The sequence below is a fragment of the Eumetopias jubatus genome, unplaced genomic scaffold, assembly GCF_037043125.1.
Source record: "Eumetopias jubatus isolate StellerSeaLion01/CBP00866 unplaced genomic scaffold, mEumJub1_p1.0 scaffold_11, whole genome shotgun sequence".
Classification (NCBI taxonomy): Eukaryota; Metazoa; Chordata; class Mammalia; order Carnivora; family Otariidae; genus Eumetopias; species Eumetopias jubatus.
In genome coordinates, this window is record NW_028274817.1 from 94823345 (window position 1) to 94839254 (window position 15910).

Below are 15910 nucleotides of genomic sequence, written 5' to 3' on the forward strand. Positions count from 1 at the left end.
CAACAGTCCAAAAATCTTTCAGATGCAGCAAAAACCATAATAAAAGGGAAGTTTATAGCAATACAGGCCTACCTCAAGAAGAAAAATCTCAAAAATCCTAACTTTACACCTAAAGGAGCAGAAAAAAAAAAAGAAAAAGCAAAACCCAAAACCAGTATAAGGAAGGAAATAATAATGATTAGAGCAGAAACAAATTATATAGAAACTAAAAAAAACCCCAACAGAACAGAGCAACGAAACCAGGAGCTGGTTCTTTGAAGGAAAAAAAAATCAACAAAACTGACAAACCCTTAGCCAGACTCAACAAGAGAAAGAGAGTAAAGGACTCAAATCAACAAAATCAGAAATGAAAGAGGTGAAAAAACAGACACCAGAGAAATACAAAGGGTTGTAAGAGAACATTATGAAAAATTATATCCCATCAAATTGGACAAACTACAGGAAATAAATTCCTACAAACATAAAACCTACCAAAAATGAAGTAGGAAGAAATAGAAAATTTGAACAGACCAATTACCAGCAAGGAAATTGGATCAGTAATCAAAAAACTCAACAAACAAAAGCCACAACAGATGGCTTCACAGGTGAATTCTTTTTTTTTTTTTTTAAATATTTTATTGGGCGCCTGGGTGGCTCAGTTGGTTAAGCGACTGCCTTCAGCTCAGGTCATGATCCCAGAGTTCCCAGATCGAGTCCCACATCAGGCTCCCTGCTCAGCAGGGGGAGAGGGAGAGAGAGAGAGAGAGAGAGAGAGAGAGAGAGAGAGAGAGAGAGAGAGAGAGAGACTGTGAGCAGGAGGAGGAGCAGAGGGAGAGGGAGAGACTCTCCAGCAGACTGAGCACAGAGCCCATTGATCCCACGACCACGAGATCATGACCTGAGCCGAAACCAAAAGTCGGACACTTAACCAACTGAGCCACCAAGGTGCCCTGGCTTCACAAGTGAATTCTACCAGACATTTAAGGAAGAGTTAATACCTATTCTTCTCAAACCATTCCAAAAAATCGAAGAGGAAGGAAAACTTCCAAATTCATTCTATGAGGCCAGTATTACTCTGATACCAAAACCAGATAAAGACACCACAAAAAAAGAGAACTACAGGCCAGTATCTCTGATGAACATATATGCAAAAATCCTCAACACAATATTAACAAACCGAATCCAACAATGTATTAAAAAAAATCATTCCCCATGATCATGTGGGATTTATTCCTGGGTTGCAAAAGGGTGGTTCAATATTCGCAAATCAAAGTGATACATTACATCAATAAGAGAAAAGGATAAAAACCATATGATCATTTCAATAAATGCAGAAAAAGCACTTGCCAAAGTACAACATTAATTCATGATAGAAACCGTCAACAAAGTAGGTTTAGAGGGAACATACCTCAACATAATAAAAGCCATCTATGAAAAACCCACAGCTAACATCAAACTCAATGGTGAAAAACTGAGAGTTTTTCCCCTAAGATAAAGAACAACACAGGGATGTCCACTCTCACTTTTATTCTACACTGTACTGGAAGTCCTAGCCATAGGAAGGAGACAAGAAAAAAGGAATAAAATGCATCTAAATTGGTAAGGAAGAAGTAAAGCTTTCACTATCTGCAGATGACAAGATACTATATATAGAAAACCCTAAAAACTCCACCAAAATACTACTAGAACAGACATGAATTCAGTAAGGCTGCGGGATACAAAATCAAAGTACAGAAATCCATTGCATTTCTATACATTAATAATGAAATATCAGAAAGAGAAATCAAGAATGGATAAAGAAGATGTGGTATATATATACAATGGAATATTTTGCAGCCATCAAAAGGAATGAAATCTTGCCATTTGCAATGACATGGATGGAGCTGGAGAGTGTTATGCTGAGTGAAATAAGTCAATCCGAGAAAGACATGTATCATATGACCTCACTGATATGAAGAATTCTTAATCTCAAGAAACAAACTGAGGGTTGCTGGAGTGGTCGGGGGGTGGGAGGGAGGGGGTGGCTGGGTGATAGACACTGGGGAGGGTATGTGCTACGGTGAGCACTGTGAATTGTGCAAGACTGTTGAATCACATATCTGTACCTCTGTAACAAATAATACATTATATGTTAAAAAAAAAAAAAGAGCAGGAGGGGAAGAATGAAGGGGGGGAAATTGGAGGGGGACATGAACCATGAGAGACGATGGACTCTGAAAAACAAACAGAGGATTCTAGAGGGGAGGGGGGTGGGGGGATGGGTTAGCCTGGTGATGGGTATTAAAGAGGGCACGTTCTGCATGGAGCACTGGGTGTTTTATGCAAACAATGAATCATGGAACACTACATCAAAAACTAATGATGTAATGTATGGTGATTAACATAATAAAAAAAATAAAGGGTATAAAAAAAGAAAAGAAAGAGAAATCAAAACAATCCCATTTATAATTGCACTAAAAATAGTAAAATACATAGAGATAAAGTTAAACAAGGAAGTGAAAGATTTGTGCTCTGAAAAATATAAAATATTTATGAAAGAAATTAAAGATGACACAAATGGAAGGACATTCCATGCTCATGGGTTAGAAGAACAAATATTGTTAAAATGTCCATTCTACCCAAAGCAATGTATAGATTTAATGTAATCCCTACCAAAATACCAACAGTATTTTTCACAGAACTAAAACAAACAATCCTAAAATGTTTATGGAACTAACAAAAGACCCCAAATAGCCAAAACAATCTTGAAAAGGAAGAACAAAACTGGAGGTATCACAATTACAGATTTGAAGTTATATTATATAGCTGTAGTAATCTTAACAGGATGGTACTGGCATGACAACAGATACATAGATCAATGAATAGAAAGCCCAGAAATAAACCCATGTTATGGTCAATTACTCTTTGACAAAGGATGCAAGAATATGTAATGGTTCAACAAATGGTGCTGGGAAAACTGACCACTTTCTTTCACCATATACAAAAATGAACTCAAAATGGATTAAGGACCTAAATCTGAGACCTGAAATCATAAAAATCCTAGAAGAGGGCACAGGCTGTTATTTCTCTGACATGGGCCATAACGTCTTTCTAGATATGTCTCCTGAGGCAAAGGAAATAAAAGCAAAAATAAACTATTGGGACTATGTCAAAATAAAAAGCTTTTGCACAGCAAAGCAAACAACCAACAAAACTAAAAGACAACCTACTGGATGGGAGAAGATATTCACAAATGATGTATTTGATAAAGGGGGAGTATAAAGAACTGTATAAAGAACTTACACAACTCAACACCAAAAAACCAAGTAATCCAGTTAAGACATGAACAGACATTTCTCCAAAGAAGACATCCAGATGGCCAGCAGACACATGAAAAGATGTATAACATCACTAGTTACCATGGAAATGCAAATCAAAACTACAATGAGATATTACCTCACACCTGTCAAAATGACTAAAATTAAAAATAAAAGAAACAAGTGTTGGTGAGGATGTACAGAAACAGGAACCCTCATGCACTGTTGGAAATGCAAACTATTGCAGCCACTGTAGAAAACAGTATGGAGGGTCTTCAAAAATTAAAAATAGAATTACCATATGATCCAATAATTCCACTATTGGGTATTTACAAAAACATTATTTCAAAGAGACATGCACCCCTATGTATTGCAGCATTATTTACAATAGCCAATATATGGAAAAAACCCAAGTGGTCACTGACAGATGAATGGATAAAGATGTGGTACATAAATAATAGGGTATTACTCAGCCATAAAAGAGAATGAAATCTTAGGGCACCTGGGTGGCGCTGTCAGTTGAGCATCTGACTCATGATTTCAGCTTAGGTCATGATCTCAGGGTTGTGAGATCAAGCCAAACAAAAAAAACCAGACTCTTAACTATAGAGAATAGATAGTTACCAGTGGGGAGGGGGAGGGGGAGGATGGATGGAATAGGTAAAGGGGGATTAAGAGTATACTTATCGGGATGAACACTGAGTAATGTATGAAATTGTTGAATCACTATATTATACACCTAAAAATAACATTGTATGTTAAATATACTGGAATTAAAAAAAAGTTAAAAAGTGAGTGTGTGTGCACATATCCAACATCAATGGAAATTAGATAAGGTTCTCAAGTCTTTCTAAATATTTGTTAATTCAATGATAGTTTCTGAAGTTACAGTAAGTTTTTAGTGTGTTTCTTCCAGTACGTTCATAAGGATATAACTGGGTAAGTTGTTTAAGTCTGAGCATGAGTATTATTTTCCAGCATCCCAGGTTATCCCAATGTATTGCCATAGTTGAAAACCGGGATGATAAAGCAGTGATTCAAAAACATCAGGGTGCATATTCATTACCTGCGGTCTTATTAAAATGGAGATTCTGATACTGTAGGTCTGGGATGGGGCTTGGGATTTTGCATTTGTAACAGGCTCTCAGGTGATTGCTTGCCATAGAGCATACTTTGAGGAGCAAGGTGCTCACACTGGTTTGACTGCCTGGAATGCCTAGGTACTGCCCCCAGAGGCACGCAGTTGGTCTGGGATGTAGCCTGGTGGTAATTCTAATGTGTAATGAAGCTTGAGAATCTCAATGGCAACGTGCATTATGATTTATCAGTTTTAGTTATAATTTTGTCAGTAGCTCTAATGTGATCCCCTTTGCCCACTGCCCAACCTTCCTCTTATGTCAAACTCTTTAATCCATTTTCAGTTGATTTTTGTCTCTGGTGTAATACAGAGTTCCATTTTCATTCAACCCATATGGATGTCTAATTTTCCAAACACTATTTCCCAGACTTTCCCAACACTATTTCCCAGACTATACATTCCCCACTGTGTATTTGGGCACCCCTGTTGAAGATCATTTGAGTGTGTATCTGTGGGTTTATTTCTGGGCTCTCAATTCAGTTCTATTGTTTATCTGTCTTTATGCCAGTACCATACTGTTTTTATTACTGTAAGTTTGTAAGATGTTTTTATTTCAGGAAGTATGAGGCCTCCAGCTTTGTTCTTTTTTCTCAAGATTGTTTGGCCATTGGGGCCTTTTGTGGTTCTAAATGAATTTAAGAGGAATTAATACCAATCCTTCTCAAAGTCTTCCAAGAAACTGAAGAAGAGGGGACCCTTCCAGACTCATTTTATGAGGCCAGTATTATTCTGATTGCAAAGCCAGAAAAAGACACTACAATAAAAGAAAACTACATGCCAATATTTCTGATGAATATAGATGCAACAAACCTCAACAAGTGGGATTTATCCTTGGGGCATGAGGATAGTTGAACATATGATAATCAATGTGAACAAAACATTACTGAAAAAATTAAAGAAACAAGTAAATGTAAAGACAGATCATGTTCATGGAATAGAAGGCTTAATACTGTTAAAATACCTGTGCTACCCAAAACAACCTACAGATTCAATGTTATCCCGATCAAAATCCCAAAGCCATTTTTTTACAGAAATAAAAGCATCTATCTTTAAAAAGAGAGGAGACCCAGATAATTTTAATGTGAATTCTACTAAATCTTCTTAGAACAAGAAAACCTATAATATGAAAACTATTCCAGAGCATATAAAATGAAAAAAAAAAAAAAAAAAAAAAAAAACAAACCTCTCAATTTGTTTTACAGGGCCAGAATAACCCTAATACCAAAACAGGACAAAGATGGTACTCACACACCTGAAAAGAAAACTATGTGTTAAGGTAGAGAAATGCGAAATCCTAAATAGAAATATTAGCAAGAGTGATGTCAGCATCATGGTGTAGTAAGACAGCTCTTATTTTTGTACTGCCCCACCCCAACCATCATTTGGCATCCATCCACAGACAGAAGTGCCTTTGTGGGAGCTATGGAATGATCCAGCTCCATATGCCAAATGACTCAGAAGGAATCTGGAATCTCAACCACTTGTGCACTGGGTAAAGGCATATAGACTTTGTTCCCAGCTATGGAACATGTAGTGGCCTGTAAACTGGTTCCAGTCCATCCTGGCTAGAGTTCAGGAGACCCTGGAAAACAATGATTTACATAAGCATCCACAGATTAGAAAGGCTTTGTATAAGTTCAGGTTTCCAGAGAACTTCTGTACACTACTGGTACAAAATACAAATTTGGGACACACTGGGGAGAAGTACCCAATTTTCAGCTTCATGACTGGGAATCAGGAAGAAGCTGGGAGAGCCAGCAAATAAGACTCTCAGAGGGTATTAAGGGGACATGGGTCAACCAACCATGTCTTACATTTCATCAAGAAGCCTGCCCATGAGTTGCTGATAAAACCCACAGATGACCTCAACTGGCCCATGCATACCCCTAGCACTCAGAATGCCTCCACCACAAACCTCTGCCACACTGTGGTCAGCTTCCTGTGTACGCTCCTCTCACTTTGGTCTTCCAAAAAGTGGCACTATAGCTCAAATTTGTGGTCTCTGACTTGCAGATTCTGGTGGTTTTCTGTGCCTCCTCATTAGCACATTCATGTCAGCAGTGACAAAAGTGAGCTTTGGGAAATGGCTAGTTACCACAAACTTAAGCTTTAGTACCAGTCTTTGGAAAACAAAAGTGAGAATGTCAACTCCTGGCCTGGTGCATTGCAGGATGGAGAGAAGGCATAAGAGAGAGCTTAAGAATTCTGCCACAAGAGGGAGTAAGAAGTGGAGAGCAGCTGTATCCATAGAAAGTCTGAGAAAGTCTCAGAATCACTATCAAGACTAATGGCAAGTATTTCTCTCCTGAAGGCAGTTAGTAAAGACTGTAAAAGATTGCTACTTCAAATGAGAACAGAGCAATGCAAAACTTCAAGGAACGTGACAAAAATCAAGGAAACATGACACAACCAAAGGATACAATAATCTTCCAGCAACCAACCCCAAAGACACAAAGGAAAAAACTGTATTAGATACAAAAAAAAAAAATTATGATAAGAGTCAAAGGATACCACTACAAATAGTCATCAAATTACAAAGGAACACACCAAGAGAGAAAACAAGGAACAAAGGATCTACAAAACAGAAAACAATGAACAAAATGGCAATAGTAAGACCTTACTTATCAATAATTATTTTAAATTTAAAAGGATTAAATTCTCTAATCAAAAGACACAGAATGGCTGAAGGGATAAAAAAAAAAAAACAAGGTCCAATGATAAATTGCCTATAAGAGACTTATTTTAGGGGTGCCTAGCTGGCACAGTCAGAGGAGTGTGCAAGTCTTGATCTCAGAGTCGTAAGTTTGAGCCCCACAATGGGTGTACAGATTACTTAAAAATAAAATCTTTTTTATTCTTTCATTTATTTTTGAGAAGAGAGAGCATGTGCACAAGAGTGGGGAGGAGGAGGGGCAGAGAGAGAGGGAGAGAGAATCTTAAGCAGGCTCCACGCACAGTGCAGAGACTGATGTGGGCTCGAGACCACGACCTGAGCCAAAATTAAGAGTTGGAAGCTTAATGAACCACCCAGGTGCCCCCAAAATAAAACCTTTTTTTAAAAAGGCTTATTTTAGCCTTAAGGACACATGTAGAGAGTGAATAAATGGAAAAAAGACATTTCAAGCAAAAGAAAGCAGGGACAGCTATACTTCTATCACACAAAACAGATGTGAAGCTAAAAATGATCAACACAAAGAAAGTCGTTATAAAAAGATAAAGGGATCAATCCATAAAGAAGATATATGTAAATATTTAGGCACCCAACAATAGAACACCTAAATATATAAACCAAATACTAACAACTAAAAGGAGAAATAAACAGCAATACAAAAAGCTGGGGATTTTAAGCTTCTATCAAAAATGCATAGGTCATCCAGACCAAAAAAAAAAAAAAAAAAAAAAAGATGGACTTGAACTACACTTTAGACCACATGGACCTAACAGAAATCTACAGAACATTCCATCCAAAAACAATATACATTCTTCTCAAGTGCACACAACATTCTCTGAATAGACCACGTGATAGGTCATGTAACAATTTTTAGCAAATTTAAGACCAAAATCACACCAAGTATCTTTTCTTTTTTTTTTTTAAGATTTATTTATTTATTTTAGAGAAAGAGAAAGAGAGAGAGCATGAGCAGGAAGGGGAGAGGGAGAGAGAGTCTCAAGTGGACTCCCTGTTGAGCAGAGAGCCCAATGCAGGGCGCGATCCCAGTACTCTGAGATCATGACTTAAGTCGAAACCAAAGAGTTGGCTGCTTCACCAACTGCGCCACCTAGGCGCCCCACCAAGTATCTTTTCTGAACACAACTGTATGAAGCTAGAAGTCAACAAAAGGAAAGCTGGGAAATTCACAAATATGTGGAAATTAAAAAAACATACTCCTTGGCGTGCCTGGCTAACTCAGTACGTGGAGTGTGCAACTCTTGATCTCTGGATTGTAAGTTCGAGCCCCACGTTGGGTGTAGAGATTAATTAAAAATAAAAACTTAACAACAACAAAAGAACACACTCCTGAGCAACCAGTGGGTCAAAGGAGAATTCAAAAGGGAATCAGAATAAGATCTTGAATTAAACAAAAAAGGAAACACAACATACAAAAAAAATGGGATGCAGGAAAAGCAGTTCTAAGAGGCAAGTATATACTGATAAATGCCTACATCAAGAAAAAAAATCAAGATAAAAAGATCTTAAATAAACAACTTTACATACCAAGGAACTAGAAAAAGAACACACCAAGCCCAAAGTTAGCACAAGAAAGGAAATAAAAAAACACCATAGGAGAAAAACATGAAATAGAGACCAGAAAAAAAATTTAAAAAGATCAAGAAAATTAACAGCTGGTTTTTGAAAGGATAAATAAAATCAAAGGGTCAGAAGACCTCTCTGGCATTCTTCAACCACCTTTGATTTTCTTAAAATTCACTTGCTCATTCATTCATTCATTAATTCATTCATCTATACTTGCAGTTTTCAAGCCTTTGGGGGAAAAGTGCTCATCCCTTCTGTCAGGAGATCTTCAAGCAAGAACAATTGCCCGTTGCATGGAGTCGGTGGCAACAGTTGCTGTCCGTGGTGATGCTTACTTTGAGTCCCTGCTAATACTCCTGTAGTTGGCTTCAGTTGGGCACCTTCTCACAGAAGTACTTTCTATGGATTTAGGAAAGACTGGTCCCAAGTGCAGGAAATAGGTTTTGTTGCTGGAATATTAGATGTATCTGAGATCACGAGGCCCATTTTCCACATTCAAATCAGTACTTACAGATCAACATGAACTTTGTCCTCCAATAGTTACTCGGCAGGACACTCCCAAGATACTGCTATTATTCTGAAAGTTAATAAAAATTGCCTTTTTATTTATTTTGGAATGTTATTTATTTTGGAATGTTTTTTGAAGATTTTTTAAATTTATAAATGTAGATATTACATTATAGAATGTTCAGAAAATAAAGAAATGAAAAATTTTAAAAAATCAATAAACTTTGGCTAGACTAAGAAAAAAGAAGATTCAAACAAACAAAATCAGAAATAAAAGAGAAAATTACAACAGAAATACAAATGAACTGAAGAGACCGCTCCAAACAATTACAGTTGACACTTAAACATAAGTTTGAACTGCAAAAGTCCACTTATATGTGGACTTTTTACAGTACTAAGTGTAATTTTCTCTTCCTTATGATTTTCTTAGTAACATTTTATTTTCTCTACCTTATTGTAAGAATACAGCATTATAATGCACATAGCATAAAAATATGTGTTAATCAGCTATTTATGTTATTGGTAAGGCTTCTGGTTACTAGTAGGCTATTAGTAGTAAGGTTTCTGGGGAGCCAAAAGTTATACTCAGATTTTTGACTGCACAGGGGGCTGGTGCACCTAACTCCCATTCAACTGTAGGCACCAACAAATTGGACAAACTAGAAAAACTGGATAATTTCTGAGAAACATACAACCTACCAAAACAGAAACATGACGAACTAGAAAATCCGAACAGACCAATTACTAGTAATGAAATTGAATCAGTAATCAAAAACCTCCCAACAAACAAAAGTCCAGTACCAGTTTTACCAGTGGATTCTGACAAACATTTAAAAAAGAATACAAATTCTTTTCAAACAATTCCAAAAAAATATGATAGAACACTTCCAAATTCATTTTACAAGGCCAACATTTTGATACTTAAAGCCAGACAAGGATACCACAAGAAAATTACAAGCCAATATCTCTGATAAATATAGATGTAAAACTCAACAAAATACTAGCAAACCAAATTAAACAAAACTTTAATAGGATTATATACCATTATCAAGGGGCATTTATTCCAGGGATGCAAGGATGGTTCAACACCCATAAATCAATCAATGTAATACACCACTTTAACAAAATGAAGGATAAAAATCATGATCATTTCAACAGATGCAGAAAAAAGGATCCGGCAAAATTCAACATCTATTTATGATAAAAAAACTCTCAGCAAATTGAGTATAAAAAGGTACCTCAAAATAAAGGTCACAGAGGACAAGCTGTGACATCCACAATGGTGAAAGCTTTTCCTCTAAGATCAGGAATGAGACAAAGGTGCCCACTCTCACCACTCATATTAATCATAGCACTGGAAGTCCTAGCCAGAGCATTCAGGCAAGGAACAGAAATAAAAGACATCCATATTAGAAAGGAAAAAGTCAATTTATCTTTGCAGATAATATACTTTTAGATCTAGAAAGTCTTAAAGACTCCACCAAAAACCTGTCAGAATTAATGAATTTAGAAAAGTTACAGGTTACAAAAACACAGCTGCATTTCTACATACTAATAACAAGAAAAAGAAATAAAGAAAACAATCCCATTTACATTAGCATCAAAAACAATAAAATATTAGGGATAAATTTAACCAAGATCTGTACATTGAAAACTTTAAGAATTTCATGAAAAAAATTAAAGATGACACAGATAAATAGAAAGATATCCTGTGTTCATTGATCAGAAGAATTGATATGGTTAAAATGTCTGTACTCCCCAAAGTCATCTATAGATTCACTGTAAACCCTATCAAAATTCCAATGGCATTCTTTACAGAAATAGAAAAACATTCCTAAAATTCCTATGGAGCTACAAAAGACCCTGAATATCCAAAGAAAGAACATAGCTGGAGGCATTGTACTTCCTGAATTCAAACAATAATGCAAAACCTTATAAAGCAAAACAGTGTGGTACTGGCATGAAAAAAGACACATAGTCCAATGGAACATAATCAAAAGCTCAGAAATAAACTCACACATAAATGGTCAACTAATATTTGACAGGGGAGCAAGGAATACTCAGTGGGGAAAGGATAGTGTCTTTGATAAACTGTGGTGGGAAAACTGAATAACCACATGCAGAAGAATGAAACTGTACCCCTATCTTATACCATACACAAAAATTAACTCAAAAAGGATTAAAGACTTTAACCTAAGACCTGAAGCCATAAAACTCCCAGGAGGTAACATAGGAAAAAGGTTGATATTGGTCCTGGAAATGATTTTCTGGATATGACACCCAAAGCACAAGCAACAAAAGCAAAAAATAAATCAGTGGGACTATATTAATCTAAAAAACTTCTGCAGAGCAAAAGAAACAATCAGTGAAACAAAAAGGCAAACTATGGAATAGAAGACAGTATCTGGAAAGCATATACCTGATAAGGGATTAATATCCAAAATATATAAAGAACTTACACAACCCAATTAAAAAATGGGCCGAGAACCTGAAAAGACATTTTTCCAAAGAAGACATACAGATGGCTAACAGGTATATGAAAAGGTGCTCAACATCACTAGTTATCAGGGAAATGCAAATCAAAGTCACAATGAGATATCACCTCACATGTGTTAGAATGGCTATCACTAAAAAGACAAGAAATATCAAGTGCTGGCAAGGATGTGGAGAAAAGGAAACTCTTGTGTACTGTTGGTGGGAGTATAAACTGATACAGCCAGTATGGAAAACAGTATGGACATTCCTCAAAAAATTAAAAATAGAACTGCTATATGATCCAGCAATTTATTTTCTGGGTATTTATCCCAAAGAAATGAAAACAGGATCTCAAAGAGATAACTGCTTCCCAATGTTCACTGCAACATTATTCACAATAGGCCACATATGGAAACAACCTAAGTGTTGGTCAGTGGGTAGATGGATAAAGAAGATGTGGTGTGTGTGTGTGTGTGTATAAAACAGAATATTATTCTGCAATAAGAAAGAAATGCTGCCATTTGCAACAACTTGGATGAAACTTGAGGACATTATGTGAAATAAGTCAGAAAAAGACAAATACTGTATCAATTTATCAATCAAAAATATATCAATTATATAAGGAACTCAAAAAACCCAAACTCAGCAACATAGAGTAGAATGGTAGTTACCACAGGCTGGGGGTTGGAGAAAATGGGGAGATATTGATCAAATGGTACAAACTATAGAGATCTAATGTATAGTATGGCCATTATAGTTAACAATATTATATCTTTGAATATTGCTAAGAGAATAAACCTTAAGTAATCTCACCACCAAAAAGAAATGGTAATTATATGAAGTGATGGAGGTTTTTTCTAAGGTTTTGGTGGCAATCATTTCCCAACATATAAGTGTATCAAATCAGCACGCTGTATACCTTAAAATTACACAATGTTGTATCTCTTAAATTATATCTTTAAAAAATTGTAGTAAAACAAATCAACAGTGACCAAATAAGTTTCATTCCAGGAATAAAAAAATAATTCCACACAGGAAAATCTATTAATGTAATTCAGAACATTAGTAGATTAAAGGAGAAAATATATAAAATAATAGTATTTGGATTATACTATTTTAAAAAAAATTATTTCTCGATTATTGTCTACTCTCTCTCTGAACAACCCCTTGTTTTCTCCTTCTGGAATTTCTTCTGAGAAGTTGTTATTGTACAAGGTCCTTCTATGACTATGAATTATTATTGTTATGAATTATTTCTTTCTTGGAGATTGAATCTACTTCATATTATTAAATATTTTGATGTTTAGCATCTTTGTTAAATTTTCAACTCTTATACTGAGTAGGGTCTTCTCTCTAAACCAAACTATTAGAAAGTGTACATAAAAACCCATAACTGGAGGTTTTGTATTGGCAGCATGCATACCTGGCACTGATGGCCATTTGAAATCACACCTGTGTCTCTATATAGAGACCTAAGTCTAAAACACAGTTCCATATTAACAGACTGACAAGGGTGAACCTGCCAAGCAGATAATCTACTATGCCAGTTTCCAGGGCCCCCAAGTTGTTACTGAGAAACAATAAACAATAACATTTGCATGACTTAATGAGCTAAAAACGATTCAGATAAAGTTGAAGACTCCATTTATTTTAATCCCTGCCCAATCCCATTTTTCACTTCTTTCCCAGAAGCAACTAGTATTACGAATTCTAGACCATGTTTTTTTCTATACTTTTGTCATACACATCCATCTATAGCAACCAGGGCTCCAAACCACCCATCTTACCCCATCCCACATAACCACACTATTTATAAGGGAAAGCAGAAGTTTCCTAATGACAATATGCATGTTCTGCAAAGGGGGTCCAAAGGCAATCACTCTCATATCTTGGGGAAGCCAGCCTAATATTCAGTTTCTCTTATCACTGTTGCCCATGATGAGCTTGTCAAAGAGGTATCCTGCCATGGCTTCTGGAGTCCCTTTCTTGCTATCTAGAATTAACAAACATTAGTATTTACATATTTTAACAAACTAAAAGTTTTCAGGTAAAGCTGAAGACCTCCTTTACTTTAATCCCTGCCCAAACCCATTTCCATCACTCTTTCCCCAGATCAACCCCAATCATAATTTTCAGGCCAAATTTTTATACTTTTACTATGCACAGGCTCCCACATTCATCAGGGCCCTAGATCACCCACCCCACACTGTTTATAAGGGTAAGATTAATTTTTTGTTTTCCACAGTCCCATGAAATATCTTCTCCCTCCATCTTCAGAGGTCCTGAGCTGCATGTAGATGGGGTTGGGTGGGTGGAGAGATTCCTGAATACCTGTTTTAAAACTTCAAAGGTGAGAGATATGCATACAAATCAACCAGAGACCTTTATTTATTTAAGAACCAAATAACTTTATTGAAACCAAATTAACTTTATTTATGGCAGAACTGGAAGAAAAAAACTGGAACGTTTTGCAAAGGCAATACTGCAATATGCATGCTCGGCATGGTGACCAGGGAAAGTCACCATGCACCCTGTGGCTATAAGGGAAACAGTCCCAACTCAGTTCTTTTTGTCGCTGTCGCCCAGGGTGAGCTTGTCAAAGAGGTACTCTGCCATGCCGGCTTCCGGGGCCCCCATCTTGCTCAGGTTGGTGACATAGCCCCCCAGCTCTTTGATGGACTTGACTTGCTCGTGCAGGTAGTGGCTCTCGAGGAAGTCGCACAGGTGGGCGTCGCTCTTGTCGGTGGCCAGCTGGTGCAGGTCGAGCAGGCTCTGGTTCACGCTCTTCTCCAGGTGCAGGGCGCACTCCATGGCCTTCAGGCCGCTCTCCCAGTCGTCGCGGTCCGGCTTCTTGATGTCGCGGAGGCGGATGCGGCCCCCGCGCTGGTTCTGCAGCTGCATCAGCTTCTCGGCATGCTCGGTCTCCTCGCGGGACTGGCGCAGGAAGAACTGGGCGAAGTTCTTCAAGGCCACGTCGTCGCGGTCGAAGTAGAAGGCCATGGACAGGTACACGTAGGAGGCGTAGAGCTCCAGGTTGATCTGGCTGTTAATGGCGGCCTCGCAGTCGGGGTGGTAGTTCTGGCGCACTTGTGAGAGCGGCAAGGTGGCCATGGCTGGCGGTCCGGGCACCAAGAGGAAGGTGACCGTGGTGGGAAGCGAGGGCTGCAGGGCCACAGGCAGTGGCGACAGGTCTGCAGTGTGTTTTCAAGCTATAGGCGAAGAAGAAAGCCTTGCGCAGCTCTCTGTGATGGCGCTGGAATGAGGTCCGTTACTCTGCAGTTGGGAGGTTGGATCTGTTAGGCGAGGGGGCGTGGTCACGCAATCAGGAGCGGCTTAGGGGCAGGGCGCCGCATTCAACGTTCCATCTGAGTCTGCGTGAGGCGGGAGGCGCAGGGCAATTCTGAGTGTCTTTTTGTTTTTTTTTAAGCTTTATTTATTTTAGAGAGATTGAGAGAAAGAGAGAGAGAGCAGGGTGTGGGTGGGTGGGAGTGGGGTGAGGGCCGGAGGGAGAGAGAATCTTAAGCAGACTGTGTTCAGTGCCGAGCCCGACCCGGGGCTCAGTCTCACCACCCTGAGATCAGGACCTGAGCAGAAACCAAGAATTCCCCACTTAACCAACTGGGCCACCCAGGCGCCCTGGTGCAGGGTGTCTTGAGGCCATTTTTTAAAATAACAATTCTAGGGGTGCCTGGGTGGTTCAGTTAGTTAAGCACCCAACTTTTGATTTCGGCTCAGGTTGTGATCTCAGGGTTGTGAGGTCCGACTCTGTGCTGGGCATGGAGCCTGCTTAGGATTCTCTCTTCCTCTTGCTCTGCCCCTCCCCCCCCAAAAGAAGAATGAAATAACTCTATTGAGATACAATTCATACACTATAAAATTCAACTTTTGAAAGTGAACATTTGCTTGCTTTTTAGTATATTCATAGTGTTGTGCAACCATTACCACAATCTAATTTCACATTTTCATCGCACCAAAATGAAATTGGCTACCCATAAGCAGTCATTCCCCAGACCTACCACTCATTCATTTTCTGTCTCTATAGATTTGCCTATTCTGGACATTTCAAATAAATGGAATCATGCAGTATGTGACCTTTTGTACCTGATTTCTTTACTTAGCATAATGTTCCTAATCTTCCTTTTTTAATTGCTGAATAGTATTCCATAATATCTATAAGCACATTTTATGTATCCTTTCATCAGTTGATGGACATTTGGGTTGTTTCCATTTTGTGAGTATGAAGAGTGTTGCTATGAATAT

General features: G+C 37.9%; 1 protein-coding gene and 1 pseudogene across 1 annotated transcript in view; both read right to left on the reverse strand.

Annotated features, from left to right (window-relative positions):
• PRRG1 (proline rich and Gla domain 1) overlaps positions 1-15910 on the reverse strand; it is a 79310-nt gene that overhangs the window by 27146 nt on the left and 36254 nt on the right. The gene's annotated exons all lie outside the window — the stretch shown is intronic.
• Positions 14210-14764, reverse strand: LOC114216695 (ferritin heavy chain pseudogene; annotated as a pseudogene).